Below are 25,597 nucleotides of genomic sequence, written 5' to 3'. Positions count from 1 at the left end.
CTAAAACCAACAACATACAAAAACATGACAATATATAGCTCATATGTTTTACTTTGGTCCAAATTTTCTTCTAAAACTTAAAATAACAAAGGGAGGAGAAATGGTAGTTCATCTGCAGAGCATCCAATTTTGTCTGAGTCATCAAACAAATCTCAAAAGTAGACAAATGCCATTTTGGAAAATCACTTTTAAAAACCATCTTTTCTACTATAATTTTCATTCTTGCTTTGGCATTTTTATATAATAAAAAATGACCTAACTGTGCTTCTAAATGAAGCATGTTATATCACCAATGAGTGTATTAATCTTTTAAAATAGGTGTTGTTGTTAAATGCCGTCAAGTTGACTCCAACTCATAGCAACCCTATGTACAGCACAACGGAACACTGCCCTGTCCTGCGTCAGCCTCACGATCCTTGCTATACCTGAGACCATCGTTGCAGCCACCTTGTCAATCCATCTTGTTGAAGAGTCTTTCCCCTTTTTCAGTGATTCTCCACTTTACCAAGCATGATATCCTTCTCCAGGGAAAGGTCTTTTCTGACAACATGGTCAAAGTAGGTCAAAGTCTGGCCAAACTTGCTTCCAAGGAGTATTCCGGCTATACCTCTTCCAGGACAGATTTGTTAAGTTCTTTTGGCAGTCCATGGTACTTTCAGTATTCTTTACCAACACCACAACTCAAAAGCAACAACTCTTCTTTGGCCTTCCTTATTCATTGAATTACATATAACAACACTTACACAGCATTTTCTGTGTGTTGGACAGTATATTAAACATTCTACATTTCAACCTCATAATTTATGAATTATTATTATTTCCTCCCATTTAAACAGATAAGAAAACTGAAGGACAGAGTGTCCCAAGTCACACAGCTACAAAATAGCAAAGATGAGATTCAAATCTAAGCATCCTGGCTCCTCCTATACAGACTCAAGAACAAAAGAAAACAAACCCTACCACTTACAAAAATTACTATATGCTTGCTGTTGCTAGGTGCCATTGAGTCGGACCCGACTCATAGCAACCCCTCCTTGGGTTTCCAAGATGGTATCACTACAGAAGTAGATTGCCCAACCTTCCTTCTGAGGAGTGGCTGCTTGGCAATATTATATGCAATTTTCCTTTATAAACCTGAAATCAGAATTTGGCTGTTTCAAAATTCTACTATACTAACCGACGTCTCACTAATAAATATCAACAGAAAATAAAAAGCTAAATCTAAAAATAAAAGTTGATGTGATTTAATAAAATTACACCTCTCCACACACAAACTCACATACACAAATGCGGACAATAAAAACAGTTGCCATCAAGTCCATTCCAACCTATGGTGACCCCGTGTGGGTCACAGAACCGTGCTTTACATGGTTTTCAATGGCTGACTTTTTGGAAGTAGCTTACCAGGCCTTTCTGAGGCATCTCTGTTTTAGTTGTTGTTGTTATGTGCTGTCAAGTCGGAACCCACTCGTAACGACCCCTCCTTGGGTTTCTGAGAGGTGGTATCACTACAGAAGTAGATTGCCCAACCTTCCTTCCGAGGAGTGGCTGGTGGGTTTGAACCACCAGCCTTCTGGTTAGCAGTTCAAACTGCCTACCTTTCAGTTTGCAGCCCAGTGTGCATTCACCTTTTGCACAGTTCAGGGATTCCTTCACTGTCTCTGCATTCTATTAACAAACGCCCCAGGGCTCTTCTTAATAAAAAAAAATTATCACACTATAGGTTAAAATCCTATTTTCTATGTAGCCTTTTTTCATTTTGCTTTATAGAAATTTTTCTATGTATTTATTTTCAATGGATTTTTTTTTTCTATTTTATTACTAGAAGTTAATTTTTTTCTATTTTTCTGTAAACAAACTAAGTATGGTAAGCTTAGTATCCTACTCTTTGGAGTCCCGGGGTGGTGCAAATGGTTAAATTCTCAACTACTAGCCTAAAGGTTGGCAGTCAGAACCCATCCAGAGGTGCCTGACAAGCCTGGCAATCTGCTTCCAAAAGATCATAGCCTTGAAAAGCTTATATGGCAGTTCTACTCTGCAAACAGTGTTCATGCTATTAACATGGGTAGGGCCGGCAACTAACAACAGGAGTATACCTGCAATTTCTCTTTTTTTTTTTTTTGGCTACTAAATGAATGCAACTATAGGAAATCAGAATTCAGATTTTCAATATTGGTCCTGTGCAATCACATCCTGCTAGACCAATGCGGTAGTGAAGGTTGTATGTCAACTTGGCTGGGCCTGGTTGAGTGGCTGGGCAGCTGGTGGCAGTTATTCCCCATAATGAGACTGGCAATCAACTCCATGGTGGAATCTGCTGCAAGCAGCTGAGTAGGTGCTTTAGGGACATAGTCTGCTTCCTGTATATAAGGGAATGATCTACAGCTTTGGGAATGGCCTTCTGGTATGCTCAGCCCCTGCGTGCAGCCGAGTTTTCATTCAGCAGCCTGTCATGCTCTGCTGATCTTGGTACTTTAATTGGACTTGAATCAATGGCCTGCCATGTGGTTTGGTAATAACAGGACCGTACCTTTTTACTTGTTGACCTTGGGTTTGTCAGCCTCAGCAGCCAGCAGCTGCCTGAGTAAAGAGACGCCTCCACCTCCAGTGGGCTAGGAGTAAGAGGCAGAGCTGAAGCCCAAGGTCAAGGGGCTTTCACCCAGCCCCTAGAGCCCAGCACTTTGAACTCAGACTTCTAGCCTTCAAAACTGTAAGAGAATAAACTCCTGTTTGTTAAAGCCATACCATTTATGGTATTTCCTGTTAGAGTGGAACAAAGTAACCAAAGAAAGTAACGTCCATGTTTCTTTTGACCCATCATCTTTTTTTCAGATGATGACATAGACCTTACCATTTCTTCCAGTATAGTTACTCTAATATTTCCAGTTAAATTATTATTTCTGGCACTAATAGACTTTTCTATAATTTGCATTTAACATGAATGGAGTAATGCCTCTCTTCTCTGACCAGATCATAATTTAAGGCAACTGATAGAAGCTAAGACATAAGTAATGAAGTCTGAATGCAGCATTTACGTATTCTTATTTCTTATCCAATCATTTTACTATTTTATCCATACCTATCAAAAAGGAAATTGTTAGTGATTTAACTTCATGAAGTATTTCCAAAATATTCAACTTATGTTTTTATAAAAGAACTTTTCTTTTTGCATTCATATTTCATCACTTTATAAATTATTTAAGTGAATTACATGATTATAATATTAAATGTAACTGGCAACAAACAGATTTTGGAGTACACGTAACTGATCCTTGGTACGTAAAGAATAAGCAAACGCTATACTAATTACAGCCTGCTAGAAAGTAGCCTACTGATCAGGAAACTTTAGTATGCTGTGGGCATACACAGAAGATGAAATGTGTCAGTTAATACAGGAAGTCAGTCACATACGGGTCAAGATTGGTTTAACTCTTATTCTATTCCAGATAAAACTGCACTATTTTTGATAAAATACAGTCACTAACTTCTAGCTAAAATAATAAATATATTTTCTTAGTATAATTTTAAGAACTGCTTACTGAATATCTACCAAACTCTGGGCACTGCGTCTTAAATACATAATTATACTTAATCTTCATAGGAACTCTGAAATATAGTTATTACCTTTATTTTACAGATAATAATTCTGTGGCTTAGAGAAGGTAAGTGACTTCTTTCCAAGGTTCCTGATTGCTTCCTTTGCATAGTGCAGTATTATGCCACTGCAGCCTACAGGGTCCTTTCTCTAAAATAGCCCAAGGACTAAGGGACAAAATTAAAGACTTTCATAATAAATCATTACTTTGTAATAACAAAGGTTTAAAATTAAATTTTAAAGAACAGGTATTATTTATACACGTCATAAAATAGTAGCATGGCAAGAACACAGATGTCAGGATAGTAGTTCTCAATCCTGGCTATGGGCAGAACCCTGGCTCTACTACAAACTTACTAAATCCAAAACACCAGAGGGGTACCCTGGGTAGTCATCCTATTATGTTCTTTAAGTGCCACAGGAAACAGCTAAGATGGCAAAAACTGAAGACCACTTTTAAGTCAGTTCATATGGTAGCTGTTATTACTTGCTATGGATGAGGAGTTACTCAACCTCTCAATTTTCTAATCTAGGTAATACCTAGCTAGCTTGCAGGATACATTCAATGTGAAAATCAAGCCACATGCAGTGCACTCATGGTGGCCACCATCATTATTTAACACAACACATTCATTACTTTAGCCAGACTGTTACCTTACATTGGGCATAACAATGCAAGAAAATATCAACCCTGAATATATTAGATCACAAAACAGTTCCAACCACACTGCCTTAGTACTGTACCTATTGAGAGACCATTAATTGCTTTAGTATGTATATAAGTTTCAATGAAAATTTTAAAATATGATTACAATTACACAAAATCCCTTCAATTTTTCTATAACCCTGCCTAAATTGTTTCTTGTGAATGACTACATACAAGCATACACAAGATTTTAATATATACTGCAACACTTTGTTCTCAGTATCAACATAACTCAAAAGCTAAAGTGTTTTTTTTTTTTTTTTAAAAAAAAAGCAGTTTTAACTTCCCTATTAGTTTTTTAAAAAGTTAAAGATAATATTTTATACGAAGGATCAGTCAACTTTCTGTCAGTGGCCAGATAATAAATAGTTTAGGCTTTGCATGCCATTTGGGCTAAGTCATAATTACTCAACTCTACAGCTGTAATGCAAAAGCAGCTAAAGATAGTATATAAACAAATGGGTATGGCTGTGTTCCAACACAACTTTATTTATGGACACTGGATGTAAATTTCATATAACTACTTACAAAAACAAGCGAGGGGCCAGATTTTGTTTGTAGACTATAGTTTGGTGACCTATGATTTATGGTATAATAAATGTACCTATTAAGACATAGTTTTTAAAAAAAAATTTTTAGCTTGAAAGGAAATTTGAATAGTAAACAATGTTTATAAAAAACAGAAAATAAGCTTTTGTAAATAACTGAAAAAATGAAGGAAAAAAGACCTTTATAAACATGTCTTTAAAAGGAAGACATATTTATAAATGATGATATTTCTTAAATATTCTTGTATTGTAAGTGGCGTGTTTTTCCAATGAACATCTAGAAATCACTTTTCTCTCAATTTTCCAAAGACGTATTGACACCATTATCTCCAAATAAGATAAATTTAGAAAATGAAAGATAAGTAGGTATGCTAGTGAGGAAAGGGAGGGAAAAAAAAAGGGTAAAAGAAAGAGGCGGGGGGGGGGAATCCCTTCTGAAAAGTATAAAAGGAAGCTTTCTTGATAGTTTCATTTTAATGGAAGAATGATGAGTCTATTTCTAAAGTCAGATGCATTAAGGAAAACTATATGTGAGTACACAAGAATGAGATGTGGAAAGAATGGTACCTTTAAATAGGATTGGGGCTAATTCTGACATCAGGCAAACCCAATAAGCATTACACATTTAGAAAACCAATAGCAATTACACAAATCTACACTTGTGACCCATGCCATCACTCTAACTAATTAGGAGGGCAAACTGGATTAAGTGAGACTACTTTGTGATTTCTATTCTAAGAAGTATAACCCAAAGTACCTATATTTTACTGACATACATTTTCTCCTTAATCACATTACCTCCAGAACATATCATGGATATAAACATTCATATCCTTTCTCAACTATGATGATTGTTTCTTGCATATATAAACCAAAAAAACCAAACTTACTGCCATCAAGTCGATTCTGACTCATAGTGACCCCTGCTGGGTTTCTGAAGCAGTAAATATCTATCTATCTATCTATAACTTTTATTGCGGTAAAAACACAACAATACAACAAGACTTCTGCCAACCTAACAGCTTCCACACTTACAGCTCAGGAACACTGAACACATTTTTTATATTGTGGCACCATTATCGCTATCCTTTTTTCCCCAAAATATTCCACCACTATCAGCATAAATTCAATCCACCCCCTGCAAAAAAAAGCTTCCCCTTTCCCCCTTCCTCCTACCGCTGGTAACCATAAATGAGCTCTGGTTTATACACACACACACACACATATTTATATACACACACACATTTTTTTTTCCCCAACCTATCTAGAAATTTTCCCTCCCCTCCCCTCCCTCTGGTAACCAATAAAGTTTCCTTCATGTATAAAGTTTTCCTTGATATTTTACAACAGTGGACTGTGACTGTCTAATTTCACTCAGCATAATGTCTTCCAAATTCATCCACATTATGTGGTGTTTTGCAGTGTCTACATTATTCTTTAGGGTTTCATAGTATCCCATTGTGTGTATGTACCACAGTTTCTTTATCCATTCCTCGGCTGATGGGCACTTAGGCTGTTTTAATCTCTTTGCTATTGTAGTGTTGCGATGAACATGTATGTGCATATACTATGTGTGCCTTGCCTCTCACTTCTTTAGGATACAAAACAAAAAAGCCAAACTCACTGCCATCAAGTCGTTTCTGACTCATAGTGACCCCAATGGGTTTCTGAGGCTGTAAATCCTCATAGAAGTAAACTGCCTCGTCCACCTTCCATGGAGTGGCTGGTGGGTTCGAACCACTAACCTACTGGTTAACAGTCAAGTGCCTTACCATTATTCCACCAGAGCTCCTTTAGGATACATACCTAGTAATGGGATTGCTGGATCAAATGGTATTTCTGTTTCAAACTTTTTAAGGAATCACACCAATATATGAGAGTCCCAGTGTCTCCACATCCTCATCAGCATTTGTTATTATTTTCTGTCTTGTCAAACCCTATTAACGCTAGGGTGAGATGGTGTCTCATGCTTGTTTTGATGTGCATCTCTGTAATGGCTAAGACGACCGAAGAAGAGTTGATGATTTTGAGTTGTGGTGCTGGTGAAGAATGCTGAAAGTACCATGGACTGCTAAAAGAACTAACAGATCTGTCCAGGGAGAAGTGCAGGTAGAATGCTCCTTGGAAGCGAGAATGGCCAGACTTTGCCTCACCACCTTTGCTCATGCTGTCAGAAGGGACCATTCTCTGGAGAAGGATGTTGGGTTTGGTAAAGTGGAGGGTCAACAAAAGAGGGGAAACCGTCAACAAGATGGACTGACATGGTGACTGCAACAAGGGGCTCAAGTATAGTAGAGATCATGAGGGGACCAGGTAGTGTTTCATTCCATTGTACATAAGGTCACTATGAGTCAGAGATGACTCAACGGCACTTAACAAAAAACAACAATAACAGCTAATGATTGTGACCATTTCTTCATGTGTTTGTTGGCTGCCTGACTATCTTCTTTGGTGAAGTGTCTGTTCATCTCTTCTCTCCATTTTTCAACAGGAATGTTTGTCTTTTGGTTCTTGAGGTTTCAAAGTGTTCTATAAATTTTAGAGATAAGTCCTTTGTCTGATATGTCATTGCCAAATTTTTTTTCCCATTCTGTAGTTTCTCTTTTCACTCTTGGAGAAGTCTTTTGACGCACATACGAATTTAACATTTAGAAGGTCCCAATCATCTAGCTCATCTTCTGCTGTTTGTGTATCTTAGGTTACACTTGATAGTATATTTATGCTCCTAAAGTTTGCCCCTATTTTTTCTTTGATGAACTTCATAGTTTTAGGATTCCTATTTAAGTCTGACCGATCTGGAGTTTGTTTTTGTGTATGGTGTAAGGTATGCATCATGTTTCATTTTTCTGCCAATGGATATCCAGTTTTGCCTGCACCATTTGTAAAAGAGACCATTTCTCCTCCATTTAATGGATTTTGACCCTTTGTCAAAAATAAGCTGACCATAGGTCAGTGGATCTATTTCTGGGTTCTCAATTGTGTTCCACTACTCTATGTGTGTCATTGTACCAATAACAGGCTGTTTTGACAACTATGGGTGTATCATAGATTGGGAGATGTGGGAGCGTAAGACCTCCTATTTTGTTATTCTTCTTCAGTAGTGCTTTACTTATCCGAGGTCTCTTTCCATATAAAATTAATGATTGGCTTTTCCATGTCCTTAAAGAATGTGGATGGATTCTAGATTGGGATTGCACTGAATGTATAGATTGCTTTGGGTAATACTGACATCTTCACAATATTCAATCTTCCTATCCATGAGCATGATATGTTCTTCCATTTACGTAGATCCTATAATTTCCCAAAGTAGTGTTTTGTAGTTTTCTTTGTATAAGTCTTTGGTATTCCTGGTAAGATTTAGTCCCCAAAATCTTATCTTTTTGGTAGCTACTGTAATGGTACTGATTTTCTTATTTTCTTTTCAGAGACCTCTTTGCTGGTATAGAGGAATACCACTGATTTTTGTATGCTGATTTTGTATCCTGCCACTATGCTAAATCTCTCAATTAGTTCCAGTAGGTTTTTTTGATGAGTTTCTTGGGTTTTCTAGATATAGGATCATATCATCAGCAAACAGGGATAGTCTGACTTCTTCCTTACCAATATGGATGCCTTTGACTTCACTTTCTTGCCTTATGGCCCTGGCTAGGACTTCTAATACAATGTTGAATAAAAGTGGAGATAGGGGGCATCCTTGTCTGCTTCCTGTTCATAAGGGAAATGGTTTCAGGCTCTCTGCATGGAGAAAAATGTTAGTTATTGGTTTTGCATATATGCCCTTTATCATGTTGAGGAATTTCCCTTCTACTCCTATTTTTCTCAGAGTTTTAATCAAGAATGGATGTTGGATTTCATCAAATGCCTTTTCTGCATCTATTAATATGATCATGTGATTGTTTTCTTTATTTTACTTATGTGATGGATTACATTAATTGTTTTTCTAACAATGAACGATCACTTGCATCCTTGGTATGAATTCCACTTGGTCATGATGTATTATTTTTTTGATATGTTTCTGGAGTCTATTGGCTGAGATTTTGTTGGAAGATTTTTGCAGTTATATTCATGAGGAATACTGCTCCATAGTTTTCCTTTCTAGTGGTGTCTTTGTCTGGTTTTGGTATCAAGGCTATGCTTGCTTCATAAAATGAATTTGGGAAGATGACACCCTTCTCTATGTTCTGGAACAGTTTCAATAGGATTGGTGTCAGCTCTTCTCTGAATGACTGATGACTGGTATAATTCTCTAGTGAAACCATCTGTGCCAGGACTTCCATTTGTTGGTTGTCTTTTTTTTTTTTTTTTTAAATGACCAGTTCAATTTCTTCCTTTGTAATGGGTTAGTTCAAATTTTCTACCTCACACTGTATGAGGTTATGTAAGTAGTGTGTTTCTAGAAATCTGTCCATTTCTTACGTTATGTTGTTGTTATGTGCCATCGAGTCGTACCCGACTCATAGTGACCCCTCCTTGGGTTTCCGAGGCAGTATCACTACGGAAGTAGATTGCCCCATCTTCCTTCCGAGGAGTGGCTGGTGGGTTTGAACTGCCAGCCTTCTGGTTAGCAGTCAAGTGCCTTAGGCACTAAGCTACCAGAGGTTTTCAAATTTGCTGTAGTACAGTTCTTCATAGTATCCTGATATAATTCCTTTTATTTCTGTTGTTTCTGATATGATATCACCATTTCTTATTCGTGTTCCTTGCATCTTCTCTTTCTTTTCCTTTGTTAAGTTTGCCAGTTGTTTGTTGATTTTATTAATCTTTTCAAAAAACCAATTTCTAGTCTTATTTTTCTATTGTATTCCTGCTTGGTTTCCTTTATTTCTGCTTGAATCTTTATTATTTCTTCTGATGACTGCGGCTCATTTTGCTGCTCTTTTTCTAATTGTTGGACATGGTGGGTTAAGGTGTTGATTTTGGCTCTTTCTTCTTTTTTGATGTGTGCATTTATTGCTATAAATTGCTCTCTGATCATCACTTTTGATGTGTCCCAAAGATTTTGGTATGTTGTGCTTTTATTCTCATTTGATTCAAGGAATTTTTTAATTTAATTTTTTATTTCTTCTATTACCCAGTCATTTTCAAGGAGGATGTTAGTTAGTTTCCATGCATTTGCTCTTTTTTTCCATTGGTCTTTCCTAGTGTTGATTTCCAATCTTATAGCATTGTGATCTGAGAAGATGCTTTGCAGTATTTCAATGTTTTAAAATTTATTCAGGCTTGCTTTGTGGCCTAATACATGCTCTATCCTAGAGAATGCTCCATTTGTTCTGGAAAAGAACATACATTGTGCTTTTGCTGGGTGAAGTGCTCTGTAGATGTCTATAAGGTCTCGTTTATTCTTCTTTGCGGAGTTTCTTCCCAGTTGTTCTTTTATTGAAAGTGGTGTATTAAAGACTCCTACTATTACTGTGGATTCATCTGTTTGTCATTTCAATTCTGATAAAGTCTGATTTATGTATTTTGGGCCTCCTTCATTGGGTGCACAGGTATTTATTATGATTATGTCATCTTGTTAAATTGATCCTTTAATCATTATATAATGTCCTTCCTTGTCTCCTATGGTCATTTTTGTCTTGAAGTGTATTTTATCAGAAATTAATATTGCCACTCCTGCCCTGTTTTGGTTGCCATTTGTTTGATATATCTTTTTCCAACCTTTGATTGTTAGTCTATTTTTGTCCTTGTGTCTAAGGTGAGTCTCTTACAGACAGCATAGTGATGGCCCATTTGCTTATCCAGGCTGTAACTGTCATCTCTCTGGTGGTGCATTTAACCCATTTGCATTCAGTGTAATTGGACAAGTATAAATTTATTGATGTCATTTTGTTATCTGTGTGTGTGTGTGGTGTTGCTGATTTGTTTCATACAATTTTCTGCGCTGAGCTCATTATGTTTATGAATCATGTTATCATCTTCATTGCTATTATTTTAGTATTTGCTAAATATTTGTGCTTGTCCTCTTTATTTTGATGCGAAGGTTTATTACTTTTCTTTGAGGTTACCCTGTGACTTATTATTTTCTTCCCAAGTTTAAAACACTCCATTCTATCTTGCAATTGTCTTGACTTCCTTACCATTTATATGTTCTGTAACTACGTCATTTATTCCCTCTTTTTGTTTTATAATTGTCCTCATTTACCAATTGATGTCTGGTGCCCTTTTTACTGTCTTGTAAGCTTATTTTACTTTAGTTACTTCTATAACTGGGTTGGTTTCTGCATCATATCATCTTGCATGTTAATCATCAGTTGTTGTTTGCTGTTGTTAGTTCTCTCTCTGAAGAATTCCCTTCTAAATGTTTTGTAATGTTGGTCTGGTTTTAACAAATCCCCTTAATTTCCGTTTATCGGGAAATCTCCTAATTTCACCCTCATATTTGAAAGACAATTTTGCAGGATATATAATTCCTGGTTGAAAAAAATTTTTTTTCAGGGTTTTATATATATCATCCCACTGGCTTCTTGCCTACCTGACTTCTGTTGAGAAATCAGAGCTTAGCCTTATTGGTTGTCCTTTGTAGGTAACTTTTAAATTTTCCTACACTGCTTTCAGGCTTCTTTCTTTGTCTTTGAGTTTGAAGGTGATATGTCTTGGTAATTTTCTTTTGGGGTCTATCCTGTATGGGGTCCACTGAACTTGCTGAATAGGATATTCTCATCTTTGTCTTCCAACAAATATTTGACAATTTTCTATGTGGTTTTATCTGTCTCTTCCTGTTCTGGAATTCTGATTACCCATATGTTATTCCTCTTGATGGCATAGTGCATAAATCTTAGGCTTTCTTCATTTTGTTTTGATCTTTTGTCTAACTGATCTGTTAACAAAGCAGTACTGAGGTATTCATCTTCAATATCACTAATTCTGTCTTCTATTGATTGGAGTCTGCTCCTTTGCCCATTCAATGTGTTATCTATTTCTGAAATCTTAGTATTAATCTTCTGGATTTCTATTTGCTGTTTTTGCATCGTTTCTAATTTTTTGTTTATTTTGTTAATTTGTTCTTGAGTTTTGCCTGTGTTCTCCTTAATTTTGTCAGTGTTTTCCTTGATCTGTCTCTCAATCCATTTTAGGTACCTAAATATAATTCTTTTGAACTCCTTATCGGGGAGTTCCAATGCTCCTTCTTCCTCAGTTATGTTTTCTAGGTTTGTATGCTGGTCCCTTGTTTCTACTACTTTATCTTGTTTTTTTGCGTGGGCTATGGTGGTCTGTTCAGACGGAAGATGGGGCAATCTACTTCCGTAGTGATATTGCCTCCGAAACCCAAGGAGGGGTCACTATGAGTCGGGTCTGACTCGACAGCACATAACAACAACATGATGGTCTGTTGTCTCTGAGACACTATGGTGGTGGTGTATTCACATATGATTTGTGGTTGTATGTAGGTGTGATTCACCCAAGATTTTTTTCCCCCTTTACTTTGCTTTGACATATCTGTGTGAGCAAGGTACTGTGCTTCTCTATTTGAAAGTTATTAGCACCTTAGGCATTCATCATCTGTTTCCTGGTGGGTGTGACAGAGGATGATAGCACGTGCATAGAACTCTGTTAGCTGTTCGTAAAGAGAAACTGAGAATGAGTAGAGCTGGGGTAGGTCACCATCCATCACTGCTGAGTTGGTGCAAAAACAAGTGATGGCCCACAGTTAGTGGGTGGGGCTACAGGAGGTGTAGGTATGGTTGAGTTGTATGTGAACAGTTGCTATCTCCCAATGAGTTAGACAGAAAACATCCAAGAAAAAAAATTAAAATAAAAACAAGTCAACAAAAAAACTCAAACCAGATAAACAAACAGTAACAATTGAAAAAAAAAAGAAAAGAAATGCAATAAACATGAAGAAAAGTTTTCAAAATATATTGAAAAAGGATAAAATAAGTATTGTGAGAAAAAGAGAAAATAAAGGGAGGGAGGAATGACAGAAAAGACCAAAAGACTAGGAAAGATAAAATGGAAAACTGCAAAAGGGAAAACAAGGGATGGGAGGAAGAACCAAAAAAAGATAAAAGAAGGGAAGCAGGAACAAACAAACAAACTAACCAAAACAAGAACCAAGGATGAGAAAGAGGGGAAAAAAAAGGAGGAAAATATAAATAATAATATTAACACAAAAACAAGACTGACAGCCACTGTCAGTGCACAGACTCGGATGGAATTCCTACTGGTAAAGAGGCAGGGGATGGCCACACCCGTTTACCAAGAGGTTGTGGAACATAAGAGCAACAAGGGGAACATCGCACTTCTCCCTTAGTCAGCCTCCAGCGCATTCACCCATGCTCTCCCAGGCAAGCGGAGCCCACTCTTATGCTATTGTCTAGGTAAGAACGCTACTTCCATATATCCAAAATGGCCAGGCCTGCAGCCCTTGAACATTCAAAATGGCTGTACCCTGAAGACAGCCACTGGCAGTCCACAAGTCTGTCTTCCTCCCTGCCATTTTCCTTTTTTGGTTGTTAGGCGCCAATGCAGTCCTTGCCCTTGCAGTCCTCAGTGAACTGAGCTGACTTTTAGGTTGCTGTTGAGAAATTTTCAAAATGACTGTACCCCACGACAGCCAGCAGTCTGCCACTCTATTTGTCTCCTCACTCACTGTTTCATTCAAGTTCTCCTACTAGTGGTATTTAATCCACTTCTTTATTCTTCCCTTCAAAGCTCAAGGTTCCAGGATCATCTTCTGTATTGGTTTCAATTGCTTTGTCATTGCTTTGTTGCAGAGTGTCTGTGTAGCTTGTCTGCCTATTCCACCATCTTGCTGGAACCAACTCAAGGCAGTAAATCATTACAGAAGTAGAACGCCCTCCCCCTTTCTTCTCTGGAGTGGGTGGTGGGTTTTAACTGCCAGCCTTCTGGTTAGCAGTCAAATGCCTTATAAACTGCACCACCAGGGCTCCTTGCATATATAATTCTTGCATATATAATTCTTCCTAATGTTGTCATTATTGAAACTTCAGTTTTATTAAAAAATGGTGAAAGTTTATAACAAAGATCCATTTTGTAGATGATTCCCATTTATGCTACGTTCACAATTAAATGAGTAATCCTAAAATGTCTGAAATTAAAATTTAAAAAGCCAAAAGAAAAGATAACATATTGTACAATTCTACAAAGGTATTTACTGGATGGAACAATGCTCACTCATTATTCTAGTGTTTATTCTTTTAAATATGTATCAATAAACTATAAAGCAAATGTGAATGTTTATATAAACTATAAATATTTACGCTTATAAATGTTATTATACCTTATCTACTGAATGCAATTGCCTTTGTTTTTCCCCCCTTAAGTTTTATTATGGTTCAAGTGCTTTCTTTTGGGAAAATAAATACAATCTTCTGTCTCAGACACCGTTCTACTCTCGAGTTTTCTACCATTTGGCTTAGTAGGAGCTTTGATATCTACCTAATCCCTCTAGTCATCCAACAGGCTCACTCCTCTGACCCATGACACATGCCAGATACTTCCTAAACAGCTAGACTCACGATCCATGCCAAGATGAGCATCATCATTCCTGGTATATCTACGAAAAGGAGTTGCAGAGGTGAGGCTAAAAGAATAGGTTAAAAGCAGAGCTTTTGAATGCAAGGCTAGGAAATTTAGATGCGATTCTTTAAAGTAAGCAATGGGAAATAAATATTTAAGGAAACAAATAACATAATAAAACTAACAATTAACAAATAATAATCAGGAAGAAGTGTGCAGAATAGATGAGCAGGTACAAGGACCAGAGTAGAAAATCTTTTTATTTTACACTATTGTACCATAAATTTAAAGATAACCTTTTATTCAATTGTCTAAATAGCTGTCTTTTCTTGGGAGGAAGAGTATTAGAAGATCTTTTAATGCCTCATCATCACAGAAGCTAATATTTACTGAATATTTATTATGTTCTAAATACTGTATCTCAGGTATAGCAAGGACTGTGAGGATGGTAATGTTTTGTTCTGCTGTACACACAGGGTTGCTATGAGTCAGAGTTGACTTAACAGTACCTAATAACAGCAACAACAAGCACTATATGCATATTACCTCACAGTAGTACCACTATTATAAATTATGTTTTCACAAACGAGGAAACTCAAGCACAACAAGGTTGACTAATTTTCCCAAGACCATACAGCTACCGAGTAAGGAACCTGGGATTTGAACTCAGGCAGTCTAACTTCAGAATCTACAATATATATCACCAAGCCTTATTGCAAAAGAAAAACAAAGCATATTAAAAGCTAATTCCTATATGTAAATGTTACTTTCTCTCTCCCTTTCAGTCATTTTAAAACTGGAAAATGAACAGAGGAAATATATTTATAATCAATATTTTGCATGTGAGTGGTTAATAAAGTCAGTTGATTTTTACTATAAAGATGAACCAGTTTTGACTTTTAGTAGCAAGTAAACATCATACCAATTAGATGGTAAAAAGATACGCCAATCAAAGAAATAACATTCTAGAAATCACTTTTCCCATCAGTTCATGGTATTAAACAGCTATTAACTTTAATAATGAAGCAATATGACTTACAAAAATAAGCAGAAAGCTGGAGTTCAGTGTTCTACTTACTTCTAGTTGTCATTTTGAGACAATCTCCTCGCAAATGCCTTCATTTGTAAATGACCATCCAAACATTTCAGTACCTACAGCTACATGAGAGAAGCACTGTTGTCACAGTGGTTAAACACTCAGCTACTAAGCAAAAAGTTTATTTGAACCTACCAGCTGCTCCTCAGAAGAATGAGGCAGTCCACTTCCATAAACCTTTCAGCCTTGAAAACTATACAGGGCAGTTCTACTTTGTCCTATAGGTCACTACAAATAAAAATTTGACTCAACAGCAACAGAGTATAGCAGTATGAAAGATCAAAAAAAAACCAAACTCACTGTCATTAAGTAGGATCCGACTCATAATGACCCCTCCTTGGGTTTCCGAGGCAGTATCACTACGGAAGTAGACTGCCCAACCTTCCTTCTGAGGGGTGACTTTCAACCACCAGCCTTCTGTTTAGCAGTCAAGTGCCTTAGGCACTATGCCACCAGAGCGCCCATGAAAGAACAAGGTTCGACTAAACTGAATAAAATATAGGAGTAAATAATCCTATCTTCAAAAAGCTCACAGCAGAATAGTGGACTGGGAAAAATAATTACACAACAATGTAATAAGTGCTATATATTACAACCCACCAGCCACTCCTCGGAAGGAAGGTTGGGCAATCCTACTTCCGTAGTGATACTGCCTCAGAAACCCAAGGAGGGGTCGCTATGAGTCGGGGCCAACTCGACGGCACATAACAACAACAACAATTATTATGTATACATATAATGGTAATGAAGGTGCAATTTAATCCTGAAAGTGAACAAAAATAGAATTCCTGGACACAGGTTTCACAAAGAAGATTTCCAAGAATCTGAATCTTGAAAGATGGGAAAATGGGAGACAGTCTTTAAAAAACAATTAAAGTTCAACAACTCAACATGCAGTAGGAGTGAACTAGAGCAGCACGGAGGCACAGCTCCTGCACATGTGGCTAGAATCAGGCACTCAATGGAGGGACTGATGGGAGAGGAAAGTTTTTTCTCTTAAGACTGGTAAGGAATAAACATAAAAGGCCTTATAGAACTGACCAATTTCATTTTTCTAAAAAATAATAGCATCTACAGGTATTCATACCCTAGAAATTTGCATAAATATCTGGTACAAATATTAATTGTTACAACCATTTGGAGGATACATAATTTATAAAAAAATCTCACAAGTCTTAAAAATATACATCATACATCAAATACATTTCTAAAAGTTTATCCTATGGCAAAAATGTAGACACCAGAATGCCTATCACAGTGGTGAATATAACTGAAAATGAAATATTTACAAAAAGATTGGTTACACACTGAAAACAATGCCGTTGCAGAATATTCTTTATGAATGTGATCTATGAAAGGACTTTAAAAAATGAGTTCAGATCATCAGTTTAAACACATCGCAAGAAAAGAAAACTACAAACAAGTATTCCTTACAGTTATAGTCACAAAAAGCATCAACAAAATACTAGGAAACCAAATTTAAAAATATAAATAGGTTTATATACTATGACCAAGTGAGATATACTCCCAGAATGCTAAGTTGGTTTAATATCCAGAAATCAATGTAATAGACATTATTAACAGAATAAAACACATTAAAAAAAAATCATTTCAATGCACAAAATTCAACATACATTCATGATAAAATCATTCAACAAAACTAGGATTAGAAGGAACTTTCTCAATCTGAAAAAAGGGTATCTACAGAAAATCCACAGCTAACATCATACTTATGGTGAAAGCCTAAATGAATGCTTTCCCACTAAGATCAGGAAGAAAACAAAGATATTTGTTCTCATCACTTCAATTGAACTTTCTATTAGAGATGCTGGCCAGTGAAATCAAGCAAGAAAAAGATGTACAAGCCACCCATATTGGAGAAAAAAAAGTAAAATTATCTGTATTAGCAGATTACAAGCTCATGAATACAGAAAATCCTAAGGAATTCAGTAAAAAACTATTAAGATTAAAAAATGGGTTTAGCATTTCCAAGATGCAAGATCAATACATAAAAAACAATTTTATTTCTATACACTGTCAATAAAGAATTCAAAATTGGAATTAAAAAACCAATTGCATTTTTAATAACATCACAAACAATAAAATACTTATGGACAAATGCATCCCAGCAAGTGCAAGAATTGCATACTGAAAACTTTTACAAAACACTGTTGAAATTAAAGACCTAAATAAAAGACAGCCCATATCCATAGATCAGAAGACTTAATATTGTTAACACATCAATGTTCACAAACTGATCTACAAAATCAACGTTAACAATCCTCATAAGAATCCCAGCTTTGAAGAAAGAAATCCTAAAATTCATATGGAAATACAAGGGACCCAAAATAACAAAAATAATCTTGATAAAGAAGAATAAAGTTGGAAAATTCACACAGCCCACTTTCAAACTTATTACAATGACAAAGTAATTTAAGACAGTGAGATACTGGTGAAGGTTAGACATAAAGCTCAGCAAGTAGGACTAAGAGTTCAGAAAAAACAATAGTTACACTTAATGGATTGTTTGGCAACATAAGTGCCAAAACAATTCAATGGAGAAATAATAGTCTCTCCAACATATGGTGTTGGGACAACTGGGTAATCACATGCAAACGAATGAAGCTGGACCTCTCTCTCACTGAATACAAATGCTAATTCAAAATAGATCCAAGACCTAAATATAAGAGCTAAATGATAAAACTCTTATAAGTGAACATAAATTATTGTGACTCTGAATTAGGCCATGATTTCTTACATGTTGTTGTTGTTGTTATTTGCCGTCGAGTCGGCCCCGACTCATAGCGACCCCTCCTTGGGCTTCCGAGGCAGTATCACTACGGAAGTAGGATTGCCCAACCTTCCTTCCAAGGAGGGCACATGACACAAAAAAGTACAAATGACAGAAGAAAAAAAATACATAAATTGGACTTCATGAAAAAAAATATTATGTCTCAAAAGACACCATTAAGAAAGTGAAAAGACAATCTACAGAACGGGATAAAATATTTGTAAATCATGTATCTCATAGAGACTTGATATCCAGAATATATAATGACCTCTTACAATTCAATTATAAGACAAAAACAACCCAATTAATAAATAAGCAAAGAATGTTATTAGATATTTCTCCAAAGAGGATATATAATGGCCAACAGCACATGAAAAGATGTTCAACATCATTACTCATTAGAGAAATGCAAATCAAAAACCACAGTGACTGTACTTTACAACTGAGTTCTGGTGGCGTAGTGCCTAAGGCATTCAGCTGCTAACCAGAAGGCTGGTGGTTCAAACTCACCAGCCACTCATTAAAACGAAGAATGGGCAACCTACTTCCGTAGACGTACCACCTCGGAAACCTAAGGAGGGATCACTATGAGTCAAATCGACTCATGGCAGTGAGTTCTGTTTTTTGTTTTGTTTTTTTTTACAAAGACTATAGTAAAAACAACAACAACAATAGAAAAACAAAGTGTTGACAAGGAGGAAGCAACTGGTATCCTCAAATATTGCTGGTAGGCCTATAAAATGGTACAGCACTTTGGAAAACAGTTTAGCAGTTTGTCTACTTTAAACTTGGGGTTACCATAGGACACCCAAGAGACCTGAAAGCATGAGTCTGCATAAAAACTTCTACAAGAATGTTCACAGCAGCATTATTCATAATCCAAAGTAGAAAATCCAAATGTCCATTGACTGATGGCTGTTTAAACAAAATGTGGTATATCATGGAATAGAATATTATTCAGCTATAAATGAAGTACTGACAGATGCTACACATGGATAATCCTTGGAAATATGATACTGAAAGAAATTATGTTAAATGTCAAAACCACTGTATTTAGAGTTAGCAGGAAGACCAAAAACAATTAAATGACTCACTCTGGACAGCAGAAGTAAGCATAGGGTGGAGAAGTAGGAACTGTATTACTGCTTTTTGTCATAGTGCCTTCTATACTACTCAATCTTAAAACCATGCATATGTCTTTACAAAATTGTTGTTGTTGTTATGTGCCGTCAAGTCGGACTCGACTCATAGCGACCCCTCCTTGGGTTTCCGAGGCAGTATCACTACGGAAGTAGATTGCCCCATCTTCCTTCCGAGGTTTACAAAATTAGTGTCTTCTAATGAAGTGTTTTTAAAGTAGAGAAAAACAGCACTACAGACTCAGACATGCCATTGTTGTTGTTGTTGTTATGTGCCGTCGAGTCGGCCCCAACTCACAGCGACCCCTCCTTGGGTTTCCAAGGCAATATCACTACGGAAGTAGGATTGCCCAACCTTCCTTCTGAGGAGTGGCTGGTGGGTTTGAACCGCCAGCCTTCTGGTTAGCAGTCAAGTGCCTTAGGCACTATGCTACCAGAGCTCCTTACATTCCTACAGTCAGTAAATTTACTTACACTGTACTTCTATCATAAAAACTGAATCCAGGAGTTCTGGCAAGATGGCAGAATACGCAGATAAACTACACAGAACCTCTTCAACAAACGAGACAGAAACCAACTGACACAGATACAAAAGATAATCCTGCAATCCTGAGTTTTGAAAGGAAGGATACAGAAGTAGACTAAACTCCAACTAGTACAATAACCTGCATGAAAATAGTGAATAAGGAGACAAACAGAGCTGTGGACTGTCAGCAATTCTGATGGCACAGACACTATGGATGTTTCCAAGGGGTGTTAGGACCTAAGAATTAACCTAAAAATTGGCGCAGGTCACCACAAGCTGCAAGGAGGACTACACTGGAGGGTGATGACCAAACAGGGAAGCAGCAAAGAAAGAGACAAACTGAGCTATGGACTTTCGGCAGTCCAGAGGGTACAGCCATGTTGAATGTTTAGAAGCAGTTGGACCATGTTACATGTTTAAAGCGACAGCATTCTCTCAGATTCCAGGGACCCAAGGAGGGGTCACTGTGAGTAAGGTCCGACTCAACGGCACATAACAACAACAACAACATTCTCTTACTCTACCACTTTTCTCTTATTCCCTCCCCCCCCCCAAGATATTGTGGGGTTTTTCTTTTTCTGTTCATATTTCTTTTGTCTTTTAAAGTATTTCTTTAAATAATTCATCTCATTTATTGTCTTTCCTCTTTTTTTTTTCTTTCTCTTTTTGGAGACTGTTCCTGTGTGTTTATGCGTTGTATTGCTTTTGTCCTCCTGCTTTTACTTTCTTGGTGGTTTTCCTATTGTTGTTTTTGTCTAACAGAGTAGGAGACAACAACCGTGCCCATACAACCAAACCATACCTGCACCTCCTAAAGCCCCACCTACTAAGTAAGGGCCACAACTTGCTTCTGCACCAACTGGCCAACAATACACAACAGCCAATATAAGCCTGACTCACCCTTAACTTCTCTTCACAAACAGTTAACAGAGATCTCTGCAGACACTCTCATTCTTTATTACACATCCCAGGAGACAGGTGGTGAGTACGTAAGTGCAGCCAACTAGCAAACAGAGGGGTACAGTACCCCAGTTACTCAGATAACAACCAAACAAATGAAAGAAAACAAAAATCTTGGGGAAATCATTCCAGCATACAATAACTACTTAAATATAAACACAACAAAGTCAAAATCCCTTGGAGACAACAGACCATCACAGGCCATACAAAGAAGCAAGATGAAGCACTACAAACAAGGGACCAGGACACAGATCCAGAACACATTCCTAAGAAGCTGGATGGAACTCCCTGATAAAGAATTCAAAAGACTTATATTTAGGTACCTTCAACAGACTGAGGAGAAGATCAAGGAAAACACTGACAAAATTAAGGCAAACACAGACAACTGCAAAAGACAATACAAGAACAAAATAAATGAAAAATTAGAAATGATACAAAATTTACACATAGAAATTTTCAGAAATAGGTAACAATGAAGGGCAAAGGAGTAGAACTGAATCAATGGAAGACAGAATTAATGAGATTGAAGACAAATACCTTAACACATCTTTGGAAAGAAATCAATCAGAAAAAAAGATCACAACAAAATGAAGAAAGCCTAAGATTCACGTGTTGTTGTTGTTGTTATATGCTGTCAAGTCAGACCCAACTCATAGTGACCCCTCCTTGGGTTTCCAAAGCAGTATCACTATGGAAGTAGATTTCCCCATCTTCCTTTCAAAGATTCACATAGGATACCATTTTTATGCTGTTGTTGTGTTTTGCCCATCAAGTTGGGTGCAACTCATAGCGACCCCTCATTGGGTTTCCAAGGCAGTGTCACTACAGAAGTAGATTGCCTAATCTTCCTCCTGAGGAGTGGCTGGTGGGTTTGAACAACCAGCCTTCTGGTTACCAGTCAAAATGCCTTAGGCACTGCATCACCAGAGCTCCTTCAAAGGGAATAACCTACATGTAATTGGAATTCCAGAATAGGTAGAGACAAATAAAAGCACAGAGAAAACTTTCAAAGATCTGTTAGAAGAAAATTTCTCTAATATGAAGAAAGACAAGAATATATTCATTAAGTCCAATGAGCCACAAACAGTATAGACACCAAAAGAAAATCACCAAGACGTATCATCATCAAACTCACCAAAACCAAAGACAAAGAAAGAATCCTGAAAGCAGTACGGGAAAAACAAAATGTTACCTAGAAAGGGCAACCAATAAGCCTAATCTCTAATTTCTCAGCAGAAATCATGCAGGCAAGAAGGCAATAGGTTGGTATATATAAATCCCTGAAACATAACTTCCAACCAAAAATTATATACCCAGCAAAATCGTCCCTCGAATATGATGGTCAAATTAGGACATTTACAGATAAGCAGAAATTAAGGCAATTTGTTAAAACCAGATCACTCTTACAAGAGATGCAAAAGAGAGTCCTTTGAACAGAGAACCCACGACAGCAAACCATGACCAATCATTAACACACATGATGACTTAACCCAGAAACCAAATCAGTTTGGAAGTATCCAAAGTAAAATAAGCTTACAAGGAACCAGAGATATCAATTGGCAAATGAGGACAACTACAAACCAAAAAGAGGGAAAAAACTGTGAACTTCCAAATGATAAGGAAATCAAGACAACCACAAGACAGAATACATTATTCTAAACTCGGGGAAAAAACGATAAATCACAGAATAACCGCAAAGAACAATGATAAACTTTGTATCACAATAAAAAAAGAGGACAAGCACAAATATTTAGCAAATACTAAAATAAGAACAATGAAGGAAATGATAATATGATTCATAAACAAAATGAGCTCAGCACAGAAAATTATATGGAACAAAGAAATAAGCAACACCACACACACACACAAAAAAACATAACAAAATGAGAGCAACAAATTCATACTTGTAGATAATTACACTGAATGTAAACGAGTTAATGCACCATTCAAGAGATGGACAGTTGCACACTGGATAAGAAAACTTAACCCATCAATATGCCGTCTGTAAGAGACACACCTTAGAGATAAAGACAAAAAATAGACTAAAACTCAAAGGTTGGAAAAAGATATATCAAGCAAACAGCAATCAAAAACCTGTTGTTGTTATGTGCTGTCAAGTCGGACCCGACTCATAGCAACCCCTCCTTGGGTTGCCGAGGTAGTATCACTATGGAAGTAGATTGCCCAACCTTTCTTCTGAGGAGTGGCTGGGGGATTTGAACCGCCAGCCTTCTGGTTAGCAGTCAAGTGCCTTAGGCACTATGCTACCAGAGCACCTATCAAAAAAAATGAAAACACAATATACCAAAATCTTGGGATACAGCAAAAGCAGTGATGAGACACCAATTTATAGCAATAAACATACACATCAAAAAGAAGAAAAAGATGGCAGAACAGAAAGACTGCACAGACTCTCTTCAACAAAGAAAAGGGGAACCAATTGACACAGACACAGAAGATAATCCTGGACCCCTGAGCCTTGAAGGGAAGGATATAGAAGTGGACTAAACCTCAACTAGCAGAAGAATTTGCATGAAAATACGAAAAAAGGAGACATACGGAGCTGCAGTCTGGCAGCGATCCTGAGCGATCCTGAAGGCACAGACACCTTAAAGATTTGAGTGGTGGCAGGACCTAGGAATTAGCTTAAGGATCAGCCCTGCTAGCCAGGGACTGCGCCGAGGACTGCTCTGGTGGTTGGAGAATGAGGGGCAAAGCAGCAGCAAAGAGGAAGATGGGCTGAGCTGTGGACTTTTGCCTGTCCAGAGGGTGGAGCCATTTTGAATGTTTTCAAGCGGCTTGGCCGTTTTGGATATTTAAAGAGACAGTGCTCTCCCAGATTCCAGGGGCTTAAGAATAGCTTCTGCTTGCCAGTAACCCCAAGGACACTCTGGACCTGGATAAATGAAAAGGTGCAACACTCCCCTTGTTACTCTTATACCCCACACCTGCTTAGTGAACGGAAGTGCAGCCATCCCCCATTCCCACCACTTTCTGGGCCCACAGGAACTCCATCCCAGTCTGTGTGCTCAGAGGGAGCCTGGGTCCCCTGCCATGCCCTGATTTTTTTCTTTTCCTTTTTTCTCTTTTTTCTGGTTTTTAGTTTGCTTGTTTTTGTCAGTTTCAAAACAACTATTATTATTAATACCTTTGTCCTTTTTTACTATTATTCTTTATTCTTCCCCTCTCAGGTCCTAGTTTTCAGCTTTTTTTCTTTTCCCTGTTCCTGGTTGCAATTTTTTTTTTTCTTTTTTTCTCATGGTTAACCCCATTCCTTGTTTTTCTTTTTGCATTTATCTCATTTTTTTCTTCATTATTTTCCTTCTTTACCTTTTTTTTCTTATTGCCCCATCCCCAGATATTGCAGGTTTTCTTTTTTTTCTCTTCCACTTCTCTTTTTTTGGTTACTGCTCCTGTGTGATTACATGGTGTATTATTTGTCTATGCGCTTTTAGTTTTTTGATGGTTATTCAATTTTAATTTTTATCTAACAGAATGGGAGACAGCAACAGTCCCCATAAGACACAACTACACCCACAACTCCTGCAACTTCACTTATTGGGCAGTAGCCACCACCTCCTTCTCCACCAATGGGCCAACGATAAAAAACCACCAAGAAGAGCCTGAATCACCCTTGGCTGCTCTTCACAACAGTTAAAAGAAATCTAAATACAACAATGCCACAATGTCTCAGAGACAACAGACCATCACAGTCCACACTAAGAAGCAAGATAAAGTGGTAGAAACAGGGAGCAGGATACAGACCCAGAACCCATCCCTGAGGAAGCAGCAGCACTGGAACTCTCTGATAAGGAATTGAAAAAAAATTATATCGAGGTATCCTCAAAGGATTGAGTGACAGACCAAAGAAAACATAGAAAAAACCCTAGAAGAATCTTGGAAGAAGATACAAGAGCAAAATGACAAAATAAATGAAAAATTACAAATGATTCTAAATCTACAGATAGAAATCCAGAAGATTAATACTAAATTATCAGAAATAGATAACACATTACAAGGGCAAAGGAGTAGAATTGATACAATGGAAGACAGAATTAATGAGATTGAAGACAGATACTTGAATACTTCTATGGAAAGGGATCAATCAGAAAAAAAATCAAAACAAAATGAAGAAAGCCTAAGGTTCATGTGGGATACCATCAAAAGGAATAACCTACATGTCACTGGAATTCCAGAACAGGAAGAGAAAAATAAAAGCACTGAGAAAATTGTCCAAGATTTGTTGGAGGAGGACTTCCCTGAAATGATGAAAGATGAGAATATATCCATTCAGGAAGTCCAATGAACCAAAATCTGTACCTCACACCATACACAAAAACTAACACCAGATGGATCAAAGACTTAAATGTGAAATCTAAAACTATAAAGTTCCACAAGAAAAAGCTAGGGGCAAATTTAGGGGCCTTAATATATGGCATAAATAGACTATCAAGCATAACTCAAAATGCACAAACAACAGAAGAAAAACAAGATGATTGGGACCTTCTAAAAATTAAATTTTTATGTGCTTCCAAAGACTTCTCCAAAAGAGTCAAAGTAGAACCTGCAGATTGGGAAAGAATATTTGGTAATGATGTATCTGACAATGGACCTATCTCCAGAATTTATAGAAAACTCCAATACCTCAATAACAAAATGACAAACAATCCAATTAAAAAATGGGCAGAAGACATGAATAGACACTTCACCAAGGAGGATATTCAAGTGGCCAACAAACATATGAAGAAATACTCAC

At 37.1% G+C, this 25,597-nt stretch overlaps 1 protein-coding gene across 1 annotated transcript in view; it reads right to left on the bottom strand.

Moving 5' to 3' along the window:
• The window catches only part of STXBP5 (syntaxin binding protein 5), a 268,776-nt gene that overhangs the window by 211,156 nt on the left and 32,023 nt on the right, over positions 1–25,597 (bottom strand). The window lies entirely within an intron of this gene.

The sequence above is a fragment of the Orycteropus afer genome, unplaced genomic scaffold, assembly GCF_000298275.1.
Source record: "Orycteropus afer afer isolate SDZICR_OR568_19922 unplaced genomic scaffold, OryAfe1.0 scaffold00101, whole genome shotgun sequence".
NCBI classification, from domain to species: domain Eukaryota; kingdom Metazoa; phylum Chordata; class Mammalia; order Tubulidentata; family Orycteropodidae; genus Orycteropus; species Orycteropus afer.
Note: the sequence above shows the minus strand (reverse complement) of the source record. Positions and strands in the feature narration are given on the sequence as shown.